General features: G+C 36.1%; 1 long non-coding RNA gene across 1 annotated transcript; it reads right to left on the bottom strand.

Moving 5' to 3' along the window:
* Positions 1-3,646: 3,646 nt before the first annotated feature.
* Positions 3,647-25,712, bottom strand: LOC118976060 (uncharacterized). Its single transcript, XR_005064191.1, has 3 exons — positions 25,579-25,712; positions 17,162-17,165; positions 3,647-3,659 (listed from the first exon to the last, which is right to left on the bottom strand). It is a non-coding gene; the product is annotated as an uncharacterized LOC118976060 (long non-coding RNA).
* Between the last annotated feature and the right edge of the window lie 443 nt (positions 25,713-26,155).

Consider the following 26,155-nt stretch of genomic DNA (forward strand, 5'->3'; position numbering starts at 1 on the left):
CTTAACCAAATGACTAGGAACAGGAAACAGATCATCCAAAACAGCCCATGTCAACCACAGCCACCAGTCTTTAGACAGCTCAACACATCCTAGGAATATAAAAGTTAAGCTAACCTGATTGCATTTAAATTCTGGCTTCTTCTTGTATCAGTGATGTTACCTTGGATAAGCTGTTTAACTTCTTCGTACTATGTTTTTCTCATTTGTGAAAATAGGGTAATAATATCCATCTGTTAGAGTCAAAATTTAATACAATATTACATACACAAAAGAATTTATACTTGTTATTATTGATAAGACTAATATACATAATATATAATATAAATATGTTCATTAAAAAGTATGCATATAAACGTTTAGAAGATTGTGGAATAGCTACTTTCTATAAATAGATGATAATAACTCAGTGATATATTTCTTTAAAAAGAACAGTACTTTTTCCCAAATCTGATTGCTCTCAATTTATACAAATTTGCCCACTTTTCTTATAGTTCTATACAGAAGAAATATTTAAAGTTATTCTTTTTTAAGAAGGTCTTACCTAAATTCAAAATATTAACATTAGTATTTATTTTTTGAGTTTATGTTGGGTTAGTTCAGAAAACAATCTTCATAGCATCAGTATTCACACAATCATTTATATCCCAAAGAATGCCATATATATATGATTGTGTGTGTGTATGTGTGTGTGTGTGTGGAATGTGTGGCACATTCCAACATTTTAGCTGGGTTTATATTAGCCTGCTAACAATAGGAATCCATAATTTCACTAGAGTCATTAATCTTTACTACTCTTTTAACAATAAACAGGACAGAATGGACTGTCACATAGGAATCAGTTTTCAAATAAGCATGATTAAGTAAACAACACAAAAAGTAAGAACAATGCAGTAGACAACCTGTATTTTTCAGTAAGTTTATTTTGTAGACTTATCTCTTGTAAGCTTAGTAGAATCCTTACTTCTCTTCTTGAAAAAACAGTCTCCTTCAGTGGTTTCCAAATTCTTAGCCAGAGTTGAAAGTCTTAAGTGTCCTTGCAGAAACAAAATCAGACATCTTTCTCTAGGTTTAGAGGACTCATAATGGCCGTATCCTCACTTTCCCACTGTACTCACAGAGAGCACCCCGCGCTACTGTTTCCCTTCCATCCAGAAGGGCAGCACTAGGAGGAGCTGCATGGGGTGGTTTTCATTAAGTCACTCACATCGGTCAGGGTGCAGTCGTGGAAGCAGAACCACCACCAGTATTCGAAAACAAGAAATGTATTAAAAACTGTGCCTTGTGCAAACAATACCAGAGAAAAGTCCACTAACCAACCCTAGCACCAAAGAATGAAATGAAATAGAATAAATCCAGGGAGGAGGAATGGATTTACCCAAACACTTATACAAACAAGGAACTTCACTAGTTGAAAAATACAACGTATTCCAGAAGTAAATGTTGATTTTAAGATAAGAGCCACTAGCTCTAAAAAATGATAACTGAAAATTCTTTGAAAATTGGTTATGAAGGGGTGGTAGATAAAATTTAAATCTGAATATTCCTTCTCGATTCTGACACCAAAAGTAAATCTGAGAAATGAAGTTTTTCCCAATCTCCACTAGTTAATAGGCACAGACGGAGAGATATAAAGGGGGTAGGAAACTGGCCCTTGCTAACATCCTCTCGAGTCATTCATTCCTGTAGCCCCACACAACATTCGATGTTCTTCTGTCAGCTCTCACAGGTGTTCGTAAAGTCTGTATCCACCAGGGGTGTTTGCTCTTTAGTCAGTTATACACCGGACTTTGTCGAGTCTCACTAGCATTGACCATCTCCCTCAGACATCTGGGGAGACTGCCACATCCCATGGCCGGTCAGCAACGGGCCCCAGCTGCTGCACAGAAGACCTAAAAGAATCCATTGAGATGTTCAGATGCCTGAAAGTGAGGTGAGAAAATACTTCTCACTCTCATTTTTGTCTTTTGTGTCTGAGCGTGGCTCCTAAGCAGAGATGAGTGTGTCTCATAGTTCCTCATGAAAGCTTGTCTTTCTGCTCTCCTCTGAATGTAGTTCTCCGTAGTCCACAGATACCAAAATAAGGGATTGGATTTGGGAACAGATGACATAGTATCCTCTTCCTTGCATCCTCATCTTTCTCTTTGCACTGCCGCTGCTAACAATGTTTAATTCTCTGAAGAGTATCATCCAGTGGAGTGGAATGTGAGTTATAGCATAGATATGGTTTAAAATTTAAGTACGCTGTTAGCTTTTCCCTAAAAATACAATGAGAAACAGATGAAATTAATTTACTAATACATTTGATTTAATTCATTATGTCCAATGTATTATTTTAACAATTAAAATATAAATACATAAAAATTAGTAATGATATATTTTGAACGTTGTGTACTGAATTTGTGAAATCCAGTGTCTATTTTATACTTACAGCACATCTCAATGTGGGCTAGCTACATTTTAAGCGATCAGTAATGACACGTGGCCACTGGTGCCATACTGGATAGTGCAGCTGGGAAGAGCCAGGAACCCTGTTCCTACTAAGTATATGCTAACACAATTTTACTTTCTCATCAGAACTACTCTTTATGTAAACTGAAATAGCCGAACAATTTCTTGGGAAATAACAGTAAATGATTATCACTTAATGTAAATTTTAGTCTTCAGATAAATGAATATTTCACTTTCTCACTTTTAAATAATGCCTTTGATATCTATTATTAACATTAATATATTAAATTCCAGAGTCATAAGAAAGAGAACACTTTAGTTACAGGAAATAGCTGAGTGCCTTTGCTATTTTGTTTGAAGGATAGAATCTAAAGTTTGCCCTGCTCAAATTTTCTCATCAACAAATAAGTCACAAATGACAATGTCTGCTGGTGCTAAATATTACTTCATGGTAGAAAAATGGCTCTACTGGCCCATCTCAAAATGTGGATACCTAAGCTTTGTGGATATCCAAGCTTTATTTTTATTTATTTTTTATTTTTTTAAAGATTTTATTTATTTGTCTTTAGAGAGGAAGGGAAGGAGAGAAGGAGAGAAATATCAATGTATGGTTTCCCCTCGTGAGTCCCCTGCTGGGAACTGGCCTGCAACCCAGGCATGTGGCCTGACTGGGAATCGAACTGTGATTGTGTGGTTCACAGGCCCGCGCTCAATCCACTGAGCTACACCAGCCAGGCCTCCAAGCTTTATTTTTAGGTATGTATATCTTACTCTGTATCATAGAGTATAATTAATCATTCATTTAAATTTCCAGTCTTGTGGCCATCTGAGAACTAATTTTTTCTATGAAGAGTGTTTAAAGATGAGAAGGAGTTATAAATTAAATGAAGAGGTTAGGCCTTTAAAATCACACTTTTAACATTAGAACTATGCCTGTTGACAATAGGTCATGTTGAACATTAATGATTTGTTTTCTCCAAAGCAATGATCCTTCCTTTGTGTGGGATGTATTGATGGTGGAACGAAGGGAACTTATTAATTTAAGGACAGAATTACAGACCTTACAATTAGTAATTCTTAAAGTGACATATATTTGGCTTTTTATCCTTCATACTTTTTTAAAAGAAATTGAAATCCCCGCCTTCAGCTCTTTAGCGCTTCCCTGAAGAACTGCATAGAAGAATTTATGGAAAGAGGTGTAGTTGCCTTCCCTGGCCATATGATCTGGACCTTTAAATTCAACCCAGAGAAATAAACATCCAGAAAGTTTAATTTAATTCTCACTCTTATGTTTCACTTGCATCGTACAAAAAAAAAAGACTTATACTGCCAGCTCTTTCTAAACTAAGGAACAGTGTGTATTGCTATTTGCATCTTTGTAGGGTGATACAATGGTCACTAAGCAGCAGGAAGGAGTGCCCACCTCAGAGAAGACAGGAATGCAAAAGCTAGGTAACATTGTCAGAGTGCAGCTGGGTGGTCAGAGTGCTGGGCAGTAGTTAACTAGCCAGGGCAAAAGAATGAATTCTAAATGCAAGGATGAAAAGACCCAAGGCATTGGGGATGGGGTTTTTAGACAGTTAACATAAATTGAGAGACAGATTTGGTTTGGCCACAATAGAGGAGGAGACATATATCTAAGCTTTTGCTGTGTGAACCTTAAAATGCCTGCAAAGTCTCTTGGATGCCTTTCCTCCCAATTCTTTCACAGCTGCAAAATGCTATTATTGCTCTTGTTAATAACAACAACAGTACTATTTTCCACAGCGCCTTTCTCCTGAAGTCTTCAGAACATCAGGCAAAAGAATCCAAATTCCATGAATAAAATTTACCTAATAAGCATTACAAAATGTCAAATGAGTGAAAAAGAATTAAGGTGCTAGCTTGTGATAGGAAACAAGGAGAAAATGGGTGATTTAGAAGAAAGTAAAATGAATAGCAAAAGAATAAATTATTTGTTAATAGCTAGTAAACAAAGAAGACAAATTCATATTCCTTTGGCCAAGCTTTCCGTGTTACTGAGTATTCGTATCTAAAAGCCATCACATATGACCTTTTCAAATTAAAATATGTAACTTTTTATTTCTTCCTAATTTAAGCTGTAAACTCAGGCCAAGTGTTAAATACACCATAACCCTATGGCAAAATGGAAGGAAACTGATTACCGGAAACATTCACATCTAGGAAAGATTAAACAGGTGGAAAGAGGATAGTTCTTTAAAGAAAGTCATTTCAGCTTATGTTAGGTGGCATTTTCCCTGGCCATCTGAGATTGACTATTGGGGTGCTGCCTGCTTTTGTCCTTTTCCTCATTTCTAGCGTTATGAGGCTGTGCTAGATAATAAAAGACCACATTTATTGGGTGGCTACTCTATGACAGGCACTTTTCTAAGCACTTTACATGAGTTTTTAATTCACTATCACAGCCTCATGAGGAAAATGGCATTATTATCCCCCATTTTTCAGATTAGAAAGGACAGGCCCTAAAATGTTAAATGACCTAAAACATGACATCAAACAGCTAGCACGCCATACAGCTAGAATTTAAGTCTAAACAATTTACCTCCAGGTCTCATTTTTTTAACCACTGCACTGTATGATGAAAGGTTAACAAGGAGTTTTCAGGAATCAAAGAAATGTAGATGGTTTGCTACAGCTTTTTACAATTGCTGTGGGAGAGGAAGCAAGTTAAAATAATTTACTAGTTTCTATCTCAAAGAAGTAAAACTCTACCCACTACAGAATCGAGCGACATTCCATTTTCACTCCTTTGTATACTCCCTTTTGCCAATGTTTGCTCCTTCCTTTCCATCTTGAGTCCGACTTCACATTGTGAGTACATTCAGATGAACTCTAATTGAAATATCCTTCAATTACGTTGAGTCACATTAAGTTCTGAGGGCACAGGTAGCAAACACAAAACCCAAGGGCGGATTCCGGCCCCACACCTTGTTTTATCTGGCCAGCACCTGATCTCTACCCTGCGTCAATGTGAGCTCCTTGCCCCTAGTTAAAGAGAAGTTACATTTGTACAGTCTTAAAATTACATTCGGCCCTTTGAAGGCAACTTCAGTCTGATACAGCCCCTGGTGAAAATGAGTTGGACACCCCTGCCTCAGGGTAAACTGAACATATCATTCTTCTTTAAAAAATTAAAACAATGATTTCCAAAACCAAGCAGAAATTATAAACCAAGCAGAAAATCTTCTAGAAATATCTATATTAAGAGGATTATATACTCTAACGTCAATTGAGAGCACAGCTCAAATAAGTTTGTCCGAGTATCAGGCAATTTGACACACCCTACATCAATTTATTCTCACAATTCTAAATTGTCTCATTGTTGGGCCAAAATAATTATCAACTAAGAGGTAAGGACAGTCTAATAGAAGTTTGGAACTCTCACAATCAATACCGGTTGGCATAGAGTCCCACTGGGGAACAATGAAAAATGTACTTGCTGGATTTCTAACAATAGGTCGTGTTATTGCCATGGCACTTCTGACTAATGCAGGTGCTCGTGAATGGTGCATTGAAATATACGCTGTTCTTTCTGTAGGGCAGTTGTTTTTGTTTCTGTTTTCTCAACATTATTTGGAAAGAAGAATAGGAATTAAAATTAACAGCTTGCAGCCTATGTTTTGACTTTCTTCTCCTAGGTAAGCTTTTTCATTTACAATACTTAAAATGGGCTTCTATCTTATTGAACCAAGGTGTTCTGTTTGGTCCAACTACGTAAAAATATAATACAAAAAAATCAAGGGCAGAAAGAGTTGGGATAATTTAATATCTTTCCAAATTTACTCAGAAATACCTAGAAATTCCAGTTAAATATTAATATAGAGAATGTTAAAATCTGCCTGTCTGCTTCATGTGAATATTAAGTACTACAAAGCTTTGGGGATTAACTCTTGTCTCTTTCACAAATATTCACAGGCCAAAAGAAAATGGGGCAGCGAGGCAATAAATGGCCTCAAAGAGATTTTACTTTTTCTTCAGGCAGTGTGGAGTCACTGCAGGGTATTAAACTGTGCAGTTTGGGTCTGAAGTTAGTTTTGGAAAACTCCCTTTGGTAGAAGATGGATTGGAGAAACTTGAGGCTAACAATGTGGGAACAAAGTGGTGCGTCTCTCTTCTCTTTTTATATTGTGTTCTACACATTCCAGCCACTTTAGCCCCCCTAAGCTCTGTCTTCTGTGATCTCATTTCAGCAAGACTGATATTCTCCGTCTGAGAGCCCCTTCTTGGGTCATGATCCAAAATATGCCTCCAAGCAGTAGCCAGGAAAATCATGGTGCCTATCTTGTTCATTTTCCTTTTTCGTGGACAACAGCCCTGGGCTGCCTGTTTCCAATGTCTGAAAACAGCTCTTTCTAATATTTTAGTTGCCTAGTTCTTTGTAGTAGGAGGGGATACCCAGGACCGGTTACTCTCACAGTGAGAAACAGAATTCAGAATTGTTTTTTAAGCATAATAAAATAAAAATAAAACTACGGTTTTCTGGATATGAATAATAAATAACAGCAGCTACAAAATATCAGTTAATAGTTGTATGAATGATCTTATAAAGAATAGAATTATACAATCATATGTTCCGCTTTACCTGTATCACTCTGATTGTCCAGATAAGGACAGGCTCTGCTGACCGGGAGAAAGACAGCAGTGTTTTATTTTCACTGGAAATACCCTTACATGATGTCCTGATTGTTCTCACCCGCTCTCTCCTCCTCTTTTTTGGCATTTTCAAGAATATACTTAAAATAATTATGTGTCACTTCATATGTAGATGGGGGAGGGAGATGCAATAAGGTAAAAAAGGCTTTGACAAGTACGAACACCTAAATTTGAGAAAAATAGGTAAGTTATAGTAGCACGATCATGGATAACAGTTCTAGTCTTTGTAATTCACCTGTACCTTGAATACTGTGGTCACATAAAATAAAGCTCTGAGTGTCTTCCTCCCAGATGTCTGCTCACCTACCAACAAGGTGTGAAGGAGGGACCAAGGTACTACTCACAGTTAATTTTGTTGTTTTTCAATAAAAATAAAAATTAAATAACTAAAAATAAATAAATAAGGCAGATGCCTAGATGCTGGGATCTGAACTTAAAATAGAGAAGACTCGGAAGAAATTCTTCCTTGATTGAATGCAACTATATATTTAGGCAGCTTAAGTTTTCTTTGCCTACCTCTAGGGTTTAAGTAACATAAGTTGTATGTTTGATAACTATAAAACAATTTGATTTTCTTTTTCTCTTGCATTTTATTTAGGACAATTGTTCTGAATCCTGACCACACATTAGAATCACTTATGGATCTTTTTAAATACACTTAAAAGCTGATCCTTCTCTCTTGATCTCATTTAGACCAAAATTAGGTTCTCATTTAACTGAATTAGGTTGAGGCTCAGGTATATAGTTTTTGTTTCCGTCTTTGCCTTATCCCTCAGTTGATTCTAAAAATAGCACAGAGTTGAGGGTCAGTCAGGTTGTGCTCCACGAACCAGTAACACTAGCATCAACTGGGAGCCTTTTTAAAATTCAAAATCTGAGGCCCCACCCAAGATCTACTAAATTAGCATCTGTGTTTTAACACTGTTCCCAGATGATTCATATACACATTTAAGTTTTATCACATTCTTTAGTTGACAAAATGTATTTCTTAGCTTCAAGGAACTCTAGATGTAAATGGGAGAGTGCATTTAGATCTGTGATAATCCCAAATTAGACCTAACCTCAGACATCAGAATGGCATATCTCTTTAAGAAATGCAGATTCCTATACGACACACAGGATTCCAACCAAACCCTGGCCAATCAGCTCCTCCAAGCATGAAGCTTGGGTGTCTGTATGTTTATTACATGCTCCATGTGGTTCTGAAAATTAGAGATGTTTAAGAAATAAACTAAAACTTTGAAATATTTTGCCTCTCCCTAAAAAAATATTTTTGTCCTAACCAGACCAAAAAAAAACAAGTTTTGTTATGAACGTAATAAATGGTAGATATACTTATTTTTACACAGAAATCGAGGATATTGTAACAAAAACAATTAGATATAAATTCACCTTTTTTGTTAAGATAAGCTTTATGCTTTGGATATTTTTTGCTGTGCCAAGGAGGAAGAAAAATATATGTACCTGGCCATTTGAAGGTTCTGTCAGTTTAGGACTTTAGGCCATGCCTATGAAATGCAGGGGCCAGTCTAATAGGGGCTGCGGAGTGGAATGGCAGTCTGACAAGAAAGCGGGAAAGAAAACTGACAGACGTAGCGAGGGCGAGAATGGCGTAATGCTGAATCGGCTGTTTTGTAACGGAAAAAAGAGAACATTTCAAAACTAGTTAAGTTAGTTATGAGACTTAAACTAGGTCAAAAACTTCTGAGTATTTGTGAATACTTTTAACACTCCAGAGACTTAAATCTTAGGTATCTGAATCATGGAGTTTGAGAAAATTAATCCTGGCTGAGTAGATAGACATAGATGAAAATACATGAAATTGGACGTTTTTTTCCCACAGAAAGAGAAGTCTTTATAAAAGTTTTTAACATTTCTTTTTAAACTATACATTTACAAATGGCTAGGGGTAACGAAGATTCTGCTTTGTTTTATCTCTATATTCAGTGTATCTGGACAGAAAATGCAACATTGGAATTAAGGCAACCTGGGATTGAGTTCCAGCAAAGACACTTTACATATGCTATTTGTCACATTACTTAACATTTCTGAGCCCACTCTCCTCCTCAATAAAATGGAAATAATAGCACCTCTCTCTTTAGGACATGCATCTTATAACTTCTCTTACTTTCAGACAACAATCTGAAGATTAGGGTAAACCTCTAGCTAAAAATCTCAAAATAAATATAAAGGCTTCACAGTTTACTGGAGTTATACAACACAGATAAATGTTACTGAATTAGTTCATAAGGTAATAAAAAAATTGGATACCACCACTGGTGAGATGACTCTCAAGTACGGGCACAAGCACATTAATTCCATGACACTTGGCACGCTGCGAGAGAGATGCAATTTAGGGTACATGATGGTAATGCACAAAAAGAGTCCAGTTAGTACTTAGTTGGGTTTGTTTAGTACTTTGAGCTGCTAAGTCTTTAGAAATATTTTTCCACCATAGCCTGTTTTGTCTAATGTTAATTGATTCACTCAATCATTAATTCAACAAGTGTTTTCTGAGGCCATGCCATGTGTGAGACACTACACAAGATGTGAAAGATTCTGTCACAGTGACATTTAGGTGGAGAGAACAAGCAACAAATTACCAGATATAATAATACAATATCACACTGAAGAATAATTACATGATATGACAGGTCATATATCACTGCAGATTGTGTTACACGTTGTGAAGGAAATAAAGTGACTAGCTAGTTAGTAACTAGTAGTGTCCTCAGAGGTAGGATTCTTGAGGAAGATATTTTTCAGTCAGTAACATTTGAACTTCCCCAGTCTGAAGTATGACAATATGTCAGCCATGAAGATAGGTGCCAAAAAGTATTCTTAGATGGGAGTAGAAGTACAGTGAAGTTAGACTATAGGAGAGAATGGTGTGAGTTGAGGTTGGACAATTAAAACAAAGGCCCATTATGCAATATCTTGCAGGCTATGGAAAATAGTTTATATGTTTATATAAAATCAATGAGAAGCCACTAAAGAGTTCTAAATGGGTAGAAAGCAATATTCATAAAGCAAAAGGCTGGACACAGCCCAAGAAAAGGTTCATAACTAGGTGACTGCTGCAATAAATTATGGTACATTCACAAAATGGAATACTATGTAGCTCCTAAAAAGGAAGAGAAATATCTCTATCATGGCTACACTGTAACATCTAGCATATAGCATGAACTGAAAACAGACAGAGAAGAATGCGTACATTATCCTATGATTCATCTTCAAGAAGGGGAAAAACAGAAACGCAAACGCATGCATGCTTATATGCCTGTATCGAAAAGGAAGATACACTAAAAATTAATTTAAAAAGTAGGTTACCTACAAGGGCAGGAGGAGATTGGGGTGCAGGAGATTGGGTGGGAAGTGAGACTTCTCTGAGCTGCACTTGTTTTGTAGTTTTGATTTTGGAATCATGCAAATGTTTTTGTAATAATATAACAAAACAAATGTAAGCAGAAATAAATCCTTAAGAATTCAAAGCAAAATAAAACAAATGAAATGAACTGCTTCTTGGGGAGCTAAACTCCATAAACAGATATTATAATAAATGATTTTAAGGTCTTAGGCAAAAGGCTTAGAAGCAATTACATCAAGTGATTTTAAAACATAGTAATAGGTACATCTCCAGTGGGATAGAGCATACGGCCCAAAACATTGCAAAAATCTTAAAACATTTCTATAATCATATCGTTTTTCTGCAACTACAGTGGTACCTATGGTACTCATCCTTAATCTGTTCCAGAACTCGAGAAAATGGTGGAAACTCACAAGAACCAAGCAAGCAATCAGTGATGAAGCATTTTCTCTTGTGGGGCAGTGTTGTGACTTGTACTAGTTCTAACAATTGCCAAAAGTCCTGAGTAAGGACCGAATGCTGAAACATTTTTTTTTCTATTAAAATGTGACAAGTACAGGGTTTGGTGAGTTGCGAAGCTGACAGGTGCTGAGGTATGACTGTATTTGCGTTTATGTCTATCTTTACTTACTAAAATAATTAATATGTATACATGCCCACACATATTAGGATGAACAATAAATACTGTTGCTAGGTTCCAAGATTTTCATCTTAAGAGAAAAGATATGAAAATATAAGACTAATGAAGTTAAATTAGTAGTGGAGTTGGAAATTTAAATATAAACATATAGTATATTTTATCTTTAATATTTTTCAAAGATCTCTCCAATGAGAAAGTCTAGAAATATTGAGCAATGAAGTAGTTATGAGCATCACTAGCACTTAAATTAAGGTCTTTAAATATCATTTTTCACTTAAAGGAAACAGAATTTTGCAAAATTTGCTACTTCTAGATATGGAGCAAAAATGTACAGGCAGAACAGAGAAGATCTTACTAATTAAACCAGGAAGAGTGGGAGCATTTTAATTATGTCATCAAAGCTCAGGGTTCAATAGGAAGCTGTTCAACTGGCCAAAACAGGGGCAATCTGAAGAGCAGCAGGAGTAATCACTGAAAAGGATACACATTTAAAATGTTTGAAGTATGTTAAAAATGGATGATTTCATAATAAGAAAACTAAAGAAAAAAGTTATCGGTCACCCCTAAACACACTAAAACACCAATCCCATATTTTCCTACAAACTCACCACAGTATTAACAGCGAGGTAATAAGAGAAAAGTTTTTTACAAACATATAATAGCAAATAAATGAAAAACTAATGTTGAATTAGGACATAGCCATTTTGCAAGCCTTAACAAAATAATGATTTTAAGCCACAATCAACAGTAGGTAAAATTACTGATTGAAATATAGGTAGAGAACTTTATTACGAATGCATCAGTCTGACAACACCCTAACCTACTTACTGCTTTTAACTTCGTAAAAAGAGAAACAATGAGAGATAGTGTGACTTGGTGTATTGCCCTAGGAAATAGACATATTATTTCTATGTTTCTCTTGCTACAAATAAACCTGAATATCATCTAGACTCTAACTACCAGGTTTCAGAACACATACGAGTCAGAGGAAAACGAAAAACACCATTTTAAGGGACACGCAAGTATAAAAATTTCAAATGAAGGGCACTACATAAATCAAAAAACAGGTATCTTCAGCACATAATTTAGAAAAAAGGAGGAAGAAAGCAGAATTTAAAAATTAAAATTAGACTTAAATATTTACTTGGAATAATTAAATAATATTTTAAGACAATCCTAAAAATTGATTAATCATGAATAATAATAATTATGAATTGATATTTGAACTTATAGGATTATTTTAAAAAGAAGTCCTTATCTTTCAGTAATATATACTGAAGTGTTCACAGATAAGATGATATGATGTCTGGAATTTGCCTCAGAACATTTCAGTGTATGTTTGGAGAAGAATTCATGTGAAATTACAGTTAAAACAATTAATAATTGATAGTTATTTTATCTGGATAATGAGTACATGGGGTTTCATTATACTGTTCTCTCTACTTGGGAATATATTTAAAATTTTCCATAATGACAGTCAAAAAAAGTGAGGAGCATGTAAAAATCTCCTATTTATGACTTTGAAGAGAGGCATAGCTGAAAGCAGGGAGACCAGTTAGGAGGTTACTGTAGGGAGGCAGTGTAACAGGAGAGGGACAGTGAAGATTGAGAACTAAACAGATTTGATGTCTTCAGAGGGAGTAGAGTTTAGGGACTTCTGATTGATTGGACTGGAGGTTGAAGATACGGAATCATCAAGAATACCTCCCAGGATTTCTGTTGGAGATCTGGGTAGATGGTGATATCTTTTGTGGAGACTGAGCAGACTGGCAAGTGGGGCATAGCCATTTGGAAGTTCGAAAGGGAATCAAGAATTCTGTTTGGGGGGTGCATTTTAAGTCTGAGACATTTATTTCACCTCCAGGTAAAGATAGAGTGTAGGGGAGAAATCAGTCCTTGAGATACACATTAAAGAACTATCAACATACAGAGACATGTTTAAAGACATAAGGCTGTCTGTTTCTATGGGGAGCATAGCAACAAAAGTGAAAAGCCAGGTAGAGCCCTGAAGAAACAGCAACATTAGATGTTGCGTACAGAGGAATGAGAAAGAGAACCAGAAAACAGGTAGGGTACAGAATAAAAGCCAGAGATGCAGCCCAGTTTTCTTATGTTAATAGCATTATATTTTATATATAATAGAAAGTATTTATAGAAGGTATTCTGATAACTGGACTCATTAATAAGCAAATGAGTCCTGCTACTTGAAAACCCACCTACAAAGGCCGTGCACCACACAGGTGTGGAGTAAGTGATGCAAATGTAAAGCTCTTGATTACCAATGAAAATGAAGTAAAATCAAACATTGAAATCTCTTGGAATGTGACTGGTCAATTGCCATGCCTTGATAACTTGATAGACGTCTGAATATTACAGAACTAACTAGTACGCATTGGGGTACACATTTATACTTAGTTTTACCTAAAGTTTAAGCCAACGAATCTAGACATTGAGCATTGCGTTTTCCCTATATCTTCCTGAATTCAACAAGAACTGATTAACCCATTTAGAAAGAACTGAACCTATCTTTATATGTAGCTAATTATATTCTAATGCATACATTCAGCAATGCCATGAGGCTGTCCATCTGCAAACTGCCAGAAATAAGTCGTCCAAATTCAGAGAACAGCTTATTTTAAGGCTTCAAAATGACACTGATTTAAAGATGACTTTTTGCTGATTTGATCAACTGTAAGTTGAAACAATTACATTAATGTAGCACATCTTAATGCCAATGATTTTGTCTAAATAGGTAAAAGAAAGAAAAGAAAAATGTAATTGCCTTTAACTTGTTAACAGGAGAAAGGGTAATACGAAAGTTTTGATCACTTTAAAAGTGCTGCACCAGGATGAAATGGGTAGAAAAAAAAAGTATTAATTGTTCTCCTCACCTGGAAAACATATAAAGATACGAGGTTCCAAGGATTGGGAAAGAAAAGCCATTTTTCAAGTGCTCTGCTACGGCCATCCCTTTACCAACAGTCGGTAAAAATAGCAAAGGAACAGGGGCACAGTCCAAAAGTTAGTAGGATAATCAATCTGTACCAGTGGCCCGAGCAGGAGGCAAGACTACACTAAAGACAGGGAGGAATCATCAATGAGGAGCCCAGGAAACAGAGAGAAGCACAAGGCCATAGCAAAGTAGAAGAGAGCTAACGCTGAGAATTCTGAGCCTTTTTCAGGGGAGCCCTTTGACAGAAGGCCTGTCTTGATCGCTCAGGGAGCGGAGGAGGATCGGATACCAAGGTCAAGTCCATTGCCCTTTCTGGGCGGCCAGCCGGGTTGAACTAATCCATTCTCCTTTTGGCCTTCCTTTTTGTTACTCCCAACGCCCTGACCTTCAAGATTGGCCTTTTGTATTTTCCTAGTGTCTCCAAAATGGAGAAATATGTAGCTGGTTTCATTCTTTCTCAGCCTATACCGCAGTTTCAGTCTTGACTTTACTAGAGTAGCTTGTTTGTCACCCCCACAAAGAGCAAATGTGAGAATAACATGATCTGCCGATAATTCATACGATAGCACATCTTTACTAAATGAATTTTTATTTTAAAATAGGCCCGACGTCTTTTAAATTTTATTTTAAATAAAAGTTGTTTGGTAACAGGTAGATTTCACCTGAATCTGTACTTGGGTTCTATATTTTTAAACAGGTCTGGCACATTTTCTTTGTTTGGCTCTGTGACGGCGCTGAACGGGAATGGGTCCGGCCATTCCTAAAACACAGGATTGAGCAGCTCCAGGAAATTCAAAAGCTGCCCAGTCATAACGAGTTTTCTCATCGAATAAACACAAAGAGGAAAAATTACTTATTATTTTAAAGGTTTATTCAGAGAAAGAATATTTTTAAATGCACATAAAAAAGATCAAAATAGGGGATATTTCCTGTCTGAACAAACATTGCAATTTAAAACAGTAAAACATTTCCAGTGTCTATAAAACAACTCACCCTAAAAGTTCCTCAAAAAAAAAAAACCTCCATAATCAACAATAATTGTTCTTTGAGAAAATTCATGAGTTATAAGTAGTTTACAGTACAAAACAAATAACAGATCCAAGATACAAAATAGTTTTCCTTTTAATTCCCTGGCCCAAGTCAAAATATTCCGATATTTAATTAAATCACAATGATTAAGGCTTAGAATATTTTTAAATGGTGAAATAACTGATAACCAAAGTCCCTGAGTGATATCTGGCAAAAAATCTTCCAAATATTCATAAATCAAAGCAATGGTATTTCAAAAAAATTAGAAAAAGAACTTTTGCTGTTTTTAAGCACGTTAATGTCGTTGGGTGGTGTTTGGTGGCTGTGAAAGAGGTCATGCATTTCTAGAACCTTCGGGCCTTGAAAAGAGGACCTTTGGGTTACCTGAACTGGCGAACTAATGCTAAAACAATTCTGTTAAAGAAGCCATCATGAACCTCACATAAAAGCTAAAAACCCATCAGAGTGCAGCTCCACAAACAGCCTGGTGTTGTGAAATTGCAGGAAACCTGGGCAAGGTTTTTTAGGCCTCTAATGCTTTTGCTTCCACACACAGAAATGTAAAAATAGGAGCTCTTGGATGCATTAGAGGAGACCTTTCTCCTCTCACTGAATAACACTTTATTTTGCTTCATTCAGTGATCTAAGCATTGCCACTTTACTCTCATCGCAGCTTTATCTCTTTTTTTTCCAGATGCATCCGTCGAAACAGTCCAAATCTGTACGTATTAACATTTCTGAGCAGCAACTCTGGGAGGACTGTCAGCCTGACCTTTGATATCCTGACACAATCTCTGTCACAGCTTCTCTCAGTTCCAGGTTTGCTTTTCATACTGTAGAAGATGTCGCTGTGCGGGCCAACAGCTTTGCTTTTGGGCTTCTCCTCCCAGCTCGGAAAATCATTCCTCCTCCAACAAATAATGGAGTAAAAAGCCAGTGAGAATACAGACTGCAGCATACAGAAATTTCTTTCTGCTCATTGTATTGTATGAGCACTGAAAGATGAAAATATCAGTTTATGAGCAAAACTATATTGGCTAAAACCCTCATTTTTTTTTTACAAAATTGTAGTTTCCTTTTTCTCCCTTCCTCTGACACGTTCCTAAAAATTATACACATAAATAATTTTATATTTTATTAAGAAGTGAGTGTTTCCTTTCTAAAATTTGGTTTACTCTGTAGTACACAGTAAGAAGAACTTGAAATGCAGGGTTACTGAAAACAATCTAAGCATCCACCCACAGTGGACTAGGTAAATAAACTGTTGCACTCTGCATACCATACTATGCACTATGAACACTTCATGTGCTGTATTTTCTCATAATAAAATATTTTTCAGCTATATTACCTAGAATAAACCAAAGGAGCAGAATAAAATGTACACCATGCCACAAATTATAGAAACAATTACGTAGATGTTTATAACATATGTACTATGACATAGGAGTTGGAAGTATCTAAAAAGATGCTTAAGAATAGCTATTTCATTACCTTTGGGAAATAGGTATGGGGCACATCAGTCATGTATGAATTGGGATTTTTTAATTTAAATTCTGTCTACTCTCTTTAATTTTCTTTGCTTTAATCTTACATTACTTGTGCTAGAAATTTACACTAAAGAGAGGCTTACCTGGGTCTTTGGAATGTTCTAGCTGACACCAAGCTTGATTCCATGATTACTGGAAAATGACAGCACACCCAGGACATAGTGTGCTGATGTGGAAAGGAAGCCCAGAACATTAGCCTCCAGTGAGCGTGTCAGTTTATGACCATGTGTAATTCACTTTTATAGAATCAATTTGGTAATCATGTCCAGGAATATTGCTTATATTCTATGAGCCAGAATTTTGTGGATTTACCATGTGACTGAACCAAACCTTCAAAGATGGGGCTGTGACTTCATACTCAGAGATACTTTTTTAAAAATATTTTATTTATTTATTTATTTATTTATTTATTTATCTTTAGAGGGGAAGGAGAGAGGGAGAAGAAACATCAATGTGCGGTTGCCTTTCGTGCGTCCCCTGCTGGGAGTTGGCCTGCAGGGAACTGGTCTGCAACCCAGGCATGTGCCCTGACTGGGAATCGAACCACGATCCTCTGGTTCGCAGGCTTGTGCTCAATCCACTGAGCTACGCCAGCCAGGGCCAGAGATACTTTATATTCATATACACCCTCATAGATTAAGAGAAAAAAACAGAAGCAATTCATGTGTCCCACACAAATGTCAAAATACATAATACACTTTTTGAGTTGAAGTCTATATGGAATGATAGGCAACTTTTAAAATCATTGTTTTTGAAAACGTGACAATATTAAAAAAAGTTCATGATGATGAAATGTGAAGTAGAAATTACATGGTGCAATGAGGGAAAATTGGGACAACTGTAATAGAATAACAATTAAAAAAAGAAAATATTGTATTTTGCCATGTATACTGCATGCTTTTTCACCCAAATTTTTGAGGGAAAAATAAGGGTACATATTATACATGGGTAGTACTAGTTCCATATTTATATAAATGTTTTTGATTATTTTATTTATGCTTATGCATTAAAAGTATAACTCTAGAAAGCAACAATGATATCTGTATGAAAAATAATACCCTGAAGAATGATCATCAGTTTTGCATTTAAATATAAATAAATAAATAAATAATTGAATGTAAAAATTAAAACAAAATATTTTTTCCTGAAAGTTTGGGATAAAAATGTAGGTTCATACTATATACATGAGTGCATTATACACAGAAAAATCTGTTACATGTGTGTATAAAATTTCTCACTTAATTCAATGATTGATAAGAAGAGGGTGAATGAATGGATTGCTAGAAGCAGACTTCTGACCAAGATGAAGGTGTAGGTAAACACTCTTCACCTCCACACACAATTACAGCAAAAATTATAACTAAACTTCAAAACAAATGCCCAGATTCATTAGAAAATCGAGCTGTGTGGAAGTCTGACAACCAAGGATTTAAAGAAGCCACATTCATTCAGACAGGTAGGGCAGGAGAAGGCTCATGGAGAGGCACAGAGATGCAATGGAACAGGAGGTGCCACATTCAGGTGTGGTGGACAAAAATCAGGAGGGTACATGGGGAACAAGCGATCCCCACCCCAGACCAGAGCACACATCCCAGGGTTCCAGCACAGGGAAAGTAAGTCCCCATAACTTCTAGCTGCACAAACCAGTGGAGGTAGGGGAGGCAGAAGAAACTGCAGGATTTTCAAGAGACTTTTCTTAAAGTCCCTGCAATGGACTTAGGACTCATGCAAACCCACCCCTTCTGGGATTCAGGGCCAGGGCAACAGCTGGAAAGGCACAAGTGGCATATGTGGAGAAGGGGAGAAAGTAAAATGACTGGCAAGGGAATAAGTGCCAGGAAGACAGCCTCCTCTCCAGCAGTCTTCAGAGATGGGGCAGTGGCCTTATCCCCTCTCTGAACCCTCACTGACACAGAGCCACAAAGCAGTGAAATGGGTTGCCCCGCCCTGATGACAACCTAAGATTCTGTCCTACACAACTTACAGGTGCCTTTTCTACAATAGGCCACACTCCTAAGACAGGGAGTTAAAGCAGCTCTACCTAATACACAGAAACAAACACAGGAAAGCTGCCAAATTAAAGAGACAGGGAAATATGGCCCAAATAAAAGAATAAGTATAAAGGACACATGGACAAAAACTAAGGGGGTTGGAAATGGGAGAGAGGTGGGGAGGGCTGGGGGGATGGGCTGGGATGGGAGTAAAAGACAGAAAACTGTACTTGAACAATAATTAAATAAAAAATGCTTTAAAAAAGAGCAGGACAAAATTCCAAGAAAAGAACTAAAGAAAACAGATAAGCAACCTATCATATGCAGAGTTCAAAACACTGGTTATCAGAATGATCAAATAAATCACTGGGTACTGCAGCATAAAAAAGACCCAGACAGTAATCAAGGTTGTATTAAATAAGATGAAGAAAAATCCATAGGGAACCAACAGTGGAGGAGAGGAAGCCAATATTCAAGTTAATGATTTGGAACATAGGAAGAAAAAAGCATTCAATTAGAACAGCAAAGAGAAAAAAGAATTAAAAAACCAAACCAAACCAAACAAAATAAAAATGGAATAAGGAACTTCTGGGACATCTCCAAACGTACCAACATCTGAATCAGAGAGATGCCAGAAGGAAAGGAGGAAGAGCAAGAAACTGAAAACTTATCTGAAAAAATAATGAAAGAAAACTTCCCTAATTTGGCAAAGATAATAGACATACAAGTCCAGGAAGCACAGAGTCCCAAACAAGCTGGGCCCAAAGATGACCATACCAGGACACGTCATAATTAAAATACCAATGGTTAAAGATAAAGAGAGAATTTTAAAAGCAACAAGACAAAAGCAGATTTACCTACAAAGGAGTTCCCATAAGACTGTCAGCTGATTTCTCAAACTTTTCAGGCTAGAAGGGGCTGACAAGAAATATACAGAGTGATTAAAAGCAAGGATCTACAACCTAGATTACTCTATTTAGCAAAGCTATCGCTTAGAATGGAAGGGCAGATAAAGTGATTCCCAGACATGGTAAAGCTAAAGGAGTCCATCATCACCAAGCCATTATTACATGAAATGTTATAGGGACTTGTTTAAGAAAAAGAGGAAGATGAAAACTATGAACATTAAAATGGCAACAAATGCACAACTATCAAAAACTAAATCTAAAAAACAAACTAAGCAGCCCTGATTGGTATGGCTCAGTGGATTGAGCACCAGCCTGTGAACCAAAGGGTTGCTGGTTCAATTCCCAGTCAGAGCACATGTCTCTGTTGCAGGCCAGGTCCCCATTAGGGAATATGTGAGAGACAACCACACACTGATATTTCTCTCCCTCTCTTCCTCTCTCCCTCCCCCTCTGTCTAAACATACATAAATAAAATCTTTAAAACAATGAAAAGCAAACTAAGCAAATAAGCAAGGCAAGAAGACAATCATAGATGTGGAGATTATTTGGAATGTTATCAGCTGGGATGAGGAAGGAGGGAAACAGGGGAAAAGATGCAGGTACAAATTGGTAGGTACAAAACAGGGATATGTTAAGAATAGTATAGGAAATGGAATCACCAAAGAAGTGATATGCATGACTCATGGACATGGACTAAAGGAGGGAATTGCTGGAGGTGATGGGGGTACCAGGTGGGGGAGGGCAAGGGGAAAAATATTGGGACAAGATAATAGAGTAATCCATAAAATATATTATAAAAAACTAACAAAAATGTTTTTAGAAATCCACAGGTTTTAATTTGTGCCTGAGAGAAAATACCAGTACTATTTCCCCTAAGGTGTGAAGAAAGAACTCCAGCTGAAGTGTCAGACAATCAGGCTGATAAGCAGTTTTTAACTCTTATTCTCTTTTTACATCTAAGAAGCTGAGGGAAATCAGCAGATTTTGTGTGGCAAATAAATCCTCACCTAATTCAGAATTAAGCAAATGTCAATGTTAGAAGAAAAATAGGAGAATTAAAATAATCATTTCAGTATATATAAAAGGATAAATTTCTACAATAAAAATGAGCTGAATTTTTAATAAATAAATACATAATTATTTTTAAGGATTCATATTAAAAAATAAATACCTATTTACTTCTGTTCACTCACCTCTTAGTAATTTTGTAGGGAGACATTAGTACAATTACCACAGGAAAAACTATTTTGGGAAACTGACAATCAGTATATGTTTGTTCTTTTTAAAAATGACATTTTTTTCTCCCCTGGGAGCAAATTTTGGCTGTTTTTGTTTTTTTGGGTTTTCTTGTGCTCTCCCAGGGTACTTTGTACTTAGCTTGCTATCCTCTCTCAATGCCAACTGCATAATATCTGGTGGGAGATGACATTAATTCCACTTCTTTTTCTAATTTCCTCATTTCTAATTTCCAGCTAATTCTTGATAGAAAGTCTGAGCTTTAATAAGACAGGGTATAGGGACAGAAACATAGTCTTCCATTAGGAAACTGGGGGAAAAACCTTAAGAAAAACATAGGTATTCCAATGTCTCAGGGCTGGATTTTTGCTACTCTTCACTTGCTTTGAGACTATGAGTCTAAACCAACATTACTTTTCAAGGAAGTCTTAAATGACTAAACTCATTTCCCCATACAGCTTGCCATGTATTCTTCTATGATCCTTCTTGTTTTTAATTTGGTTATATCCTCAGACAATCCATAAATGTTCATCCCAATGGTAGACTATAAAAGATGCCAGTTGAGGGCAGGGACTGAATCTTACAGGCATTTGTAATGCTATTATGTTCAAGTGCAGTAGTTTGCACAAAATGAAGGCATAATAAAAGAATTTCTTTTCTCATACAAGATGCTTTAAATTTAATCAGTGCACATGGTTATTGTGCTGCATAAATCCTTCCCAATCCAAAAGTCTTATCTTAGCTCTTATGATTCACCTCACTGGGAATATAACACATGCTCACCTACACCTCCAGTTGAGCGAATGCCATACTTTTCCTTCAAGTTTTAAAATTTCCAAGTTTTCTCTTCCTATGAAATCCTATTGTCTCTAATTACATATTTTCATGTACTTTTATGTTATACATTAGATTATGGCTCTGTCATCTTCCAGTTTATCATAAACTCCTTAAGAAAACAATCATTAATTAGCCTGCCCTCCACAGAGTTCCCAGCAACAATATTGCACATAATAAATAATCAGTAAGTATGTATTGAATATACAGGTGGGGCAAACCAGTTTTACAGTTTTGAGTACACAAAACACAGTTTATTCTTAATAACTATTTATTAATTATTATATTATTTTCCATATGGAAAACTGTAAAACAACTTTTGCCAAATCCTGTATTCCTTCTGAAAAAATTCATAGCAANAGAGGGCATTGTTGTTCCCAGCAACAATATTGCACATAATAAATAATCAGTAAGTATGTATTGAATATACAGGTGGGGCAAACCAGTTTTACAGTTTTGAGTACACAAAACACAGTTTATTCTTAATAACTATTTATTAATTATTATATTATTTTCCATATGGAAAACTGTAAAACAACTTTTGCCAAATCCTGTATTCCTTCTGAAAAAATTCATAGCAAACATTTTCCCTTAATTTCCCAAACTAGAAATTCAAATATTTGAATGATTATCTTAGAAACATATAAAAACATTATTAAAACAAGGTAAACAAGCTAGTTTTTTTTTTCCTTTTGCGGGGAAAGGGTGCAGAACCACTGTGAACAAAAATGAAAGTACTGTTCTAAAGGTCAGATAGCATATTAATTACTTTCTAGTTCTAATATCCAAGATCTTAAAAAACAACTTATTTAAAAATGAAAATGGTGCACATTCTATTTTCTTCTCATGCTGGTCACTTTTCCCCTCACATCTGTCACAAATATATTCAGAATTTTAAAAGTTGAATAAATGAATATCAAATTTTTAATTAAAAATGTCTCTTAGCTATCGTTTACCTCAGGGAGCATGTGTACACACTCCTGGCTGGTTAGGTGTCTGATAAATTACATCAAACCCTTGTCCTCAGAATATGCATTGCACAAAACCCAATGTCACTGAAATAAGCCAGACCAAATAATACTGTGTAGTATCACTTATGTCTTGAATCTAAAAAAAAAAAGAAAACTCTAAGCTCTTAGAAATAGGAAGCATAAGAGTGGTAGCCAGGATCTGGGGTGTGGGGAATATAGGAGAAGTTAGTAAAACAGTGTAAACTTTCAGCTCTAAGATTAATAAGGTTGGAGGTTAGAAAAGCTAATGAATCACATGGCGAGTATAATTGATAATACCATATTGGATAATTTAAATTTGCTAAGAGAGTAGAAATTTATGTTTTTACTAAAAATATATATATAAGCTATGTGAGATGATGGATGTGTTAATTAATGGGAGGAATTCTTTCACAATGCATATTAAATCATCATGAAGTACACTTTAACTATACTACAATTTTCTCTTTCAATTATATCTCAATAAAGCTGGAGGTGAGGGGAAGCAAAAACCTATATAGACAGACCACAAAAGTCACCAATATAAGAGGATGTCATCATAAGAGAAAACAGTCAAAACTTATTTTTTAGTTCAAATATTATCCTCACAAAATTTCCCATTTCACTGCCTGGAAGGTATTGGAAGTTCAAATTACCCAAAATGTAACCAAACAGAAAAAAGGAAGAAGAAACCCTCTAAAATAGAAACACAATCAAGTTACTATATGTGTTCTGGATGAGTCAGTGAGTTTCAGACTTTCCCTACATTAATTTTATATGTCGACAATTCAGATTCTTTTGTTTGTTTTTATGATTTGCAATCAGAGCATTTTTGTTTATTCTGATCACTGAAGCCACATTATGTTTTTATGATTATAAGTGAGCTGGAGATTACGGTTAAATTCTATAACCCTGGGGCCTTAAAATGTCTTTCAAAACTTTGAAGAACTACCAAACTGATAAAAATGGTGTAAAGAGGTAAATTGGGACTAAGACTTAACAAATCTAACCATTATGTTTATGTTCCTAGGCAAAAGTTAACAAAGAATTTTGCTCAGATATTGCTATAATTTTGTGAATTTATTTGTCTACATAATCATATTATTATATATTATTTATATTTTGAGTGGGTTTTTTTCAATAAATAATTTCTGAAATGCCTAAAGATTCAAATACTACAGATATTGCCTCAGCAAACAATCCATCTATAGACAGATTAAAAATATTGATGGAGACACAGGAAATAGTTTCTAAATGGTCAGGATCAGACTGCATATTTGCAAGTGGGTACTTATTTTATTAAACCTTGTAATATTAACATCCCTTATGTCTACATACAATAAAGACTTTCATTGTATTATCAGAGACACAAACTGCTTTCACCTTTTTAAACCCCTGCAGCATATGAAGTTTTCTCTTCAAGGCTTCTATTTAAAGTTTTTTCTTTATTATGTTCCTACAGGGATTTCAAGGGTTGCTTCTAGATCTCTTTCTTCCCACTTCAGTTTTGAAAAATCCTACTGGGGTTTCTATTTTTGTGCTACTTCACCAGATGTCCAAACCATTTAAGACATGGCCTCTAAATCCTTGACAACTATTTGAGGGTGTCAGTATGTTCTCAATTCATTTCGGGTGGGGTTTTTTTTTGTTTTTTTTGTCTGAGCTTGTATTGCATTTTGCTGTGGAAAGAATAAAACAAACATCTAACACATGTCAACTGGATGCAAGTCCCTGTGCTAAGAATTGAAGGATAATAATAATGACTTGTTTCCTGCTTTTGAAGAACCCAGGCAAATAGAGGAGGGTACAATTTATTAACATTTCTGACAGAGTCTAAGAAAGTGACCTGTACAGCTTATTTTAACTCTCTTCTCTCCTCTCTGAATTTCTACTTGCCCATGCAGTACTTAATGACTTAATTTTATAGTTACCCACACACTACTTTTATCTGAGTGTGAATAAGACCTTTCGACTCCTCTTTACCTACTTTCATCTTACTGGGGCCTCTGGCAAATACAATGTGCACTGTCTTATAGACAGTATCGAAACTAAACAAATTCATCAAGGCTGTACAATGTCATACTTCAGCAAGATTCTGATAAGCTATTCACTACCATATTTGTAGCAAATTTAATGTCATCAATAAATATGTATACTCCTCTTTCCTAATCTTGGCCTGCTTGAGAGCATTAGTTCAGAATGATGAGCACAAAGCTGAAAAAAATAGTTTTATTGCTAAACTTTTTTTTCCTATCACAAGGATGTAGAGCAAGTGAACTCATGTTTACCTATGTGATATTTTAGGCTAAATATCACAAAAGAAAGAGTACAGTTGTCTTAGATTGAATTGTGCCAGAGTTAAAGTAAGTTCATGCATAATAGTAATTTGAGAACTTCGGTAGTGAAATAATTGATAACACTAGAATAGCTATATAGACAAAGGATATTCATGAGAAAGAGTGCTGTGTAATAAAAGTTATTAATACTACTACTAATAATAATAATAATTACAGCTATTGAGTTTTTATCATACACCAGACTATAAGGTAGATGCTTTATCTAACCAAATACTTTTAGCTGGGTTTGGCAGAAGACTCCAAATATCAGAGCCTTGAACAAGAGTCTGAAACTTACAAAAGAAGACCAGGGTCAGGGCCATGTTCATGGGCATGTAACTTATCCAATTGTCACAGGTGGGCACAAGCGACCAGGTTCATGGTGATGGAGACAAAAAACTGAACCAAACACACAGAGTTTATAGCAGAAAACATGGGAACAGGTCAACTTTGAGCAGAGATTGGTCTCATGGGCTGGAGGGATCCTATTCTTCTAGGGCAGGTCCTTCCTGGCCAGTTTTGGTGGCTTGTACTGCACATGTGCAAGTAGTTCTAATACTTTAAAGCGACTACAAATGCGGTCTCCCTTGATCTTCCCTGATTGGCCACCAGAGAAGGGGTTACACAATGTTACCAAATGGACCCCCATTCTCCTGGGGTCCCCCTGGACTAGGTTTGCCTTGCTCGCCACCAGGAAATTATAGCCCTCCATGTCAGAGACTGGTGAAAAGGAAAGGAATTGTTTATTCAAAAGTTATACAGACTTAAGAGTAATGACTTAATTTCTTCATTAAAATGCCAAAGTCCCCTTAAAACACCCATAAACACACACAGTCCTTCCTCCCCACCCCACCCCACCTCCGCCTTTGCCTGGTCTGGGATACTGTATTTCAGGAAAAGAAATAGAAATCTTTGGCTCAGGTAGCCCCCAGTTTTTCTCAGTAATCCACACTCAGCTGGTAGGCCTCCCTCAGTTCCCAGTGCCATCAACTGTGTTGCTACCATGATCTCCAGTTCTTCATCCAAAACCCACATGGCACCTTCTCATGGCCCACCAGCAAGAGTCCTTTCACCCCTTTCGTTCCCACAATGTCTCTCTTGCATTCTTCCTAACTGCTGAAAGAGAGCTCTGCACTGCTGCTACATCTTGCTTTCCGGCTCCCTAAGCTGTGCGGCAAAGGAAGACCCAAAGCTACGTGGTTC

The sequence above is a fragment of the Sturnira hondurensis genome, unplaced genomic scaffold (genome assembly GCF_014824575.4).
Source record: "Sturnira hondurensis isolate 20B ecotype Veracruz unplaced genomic scaffold, ASM1482457v3 Scaffold0020642, whole genome shotgun sequence".
In the NCBI taxonomy this organism is placed as follows: domain Eukaryota; kingdom Metazoa; phylum Chordata; class Mammalia; order Chiroptera; family Phyllostomidae; genus Sturnira; species Sturnira hondurensis.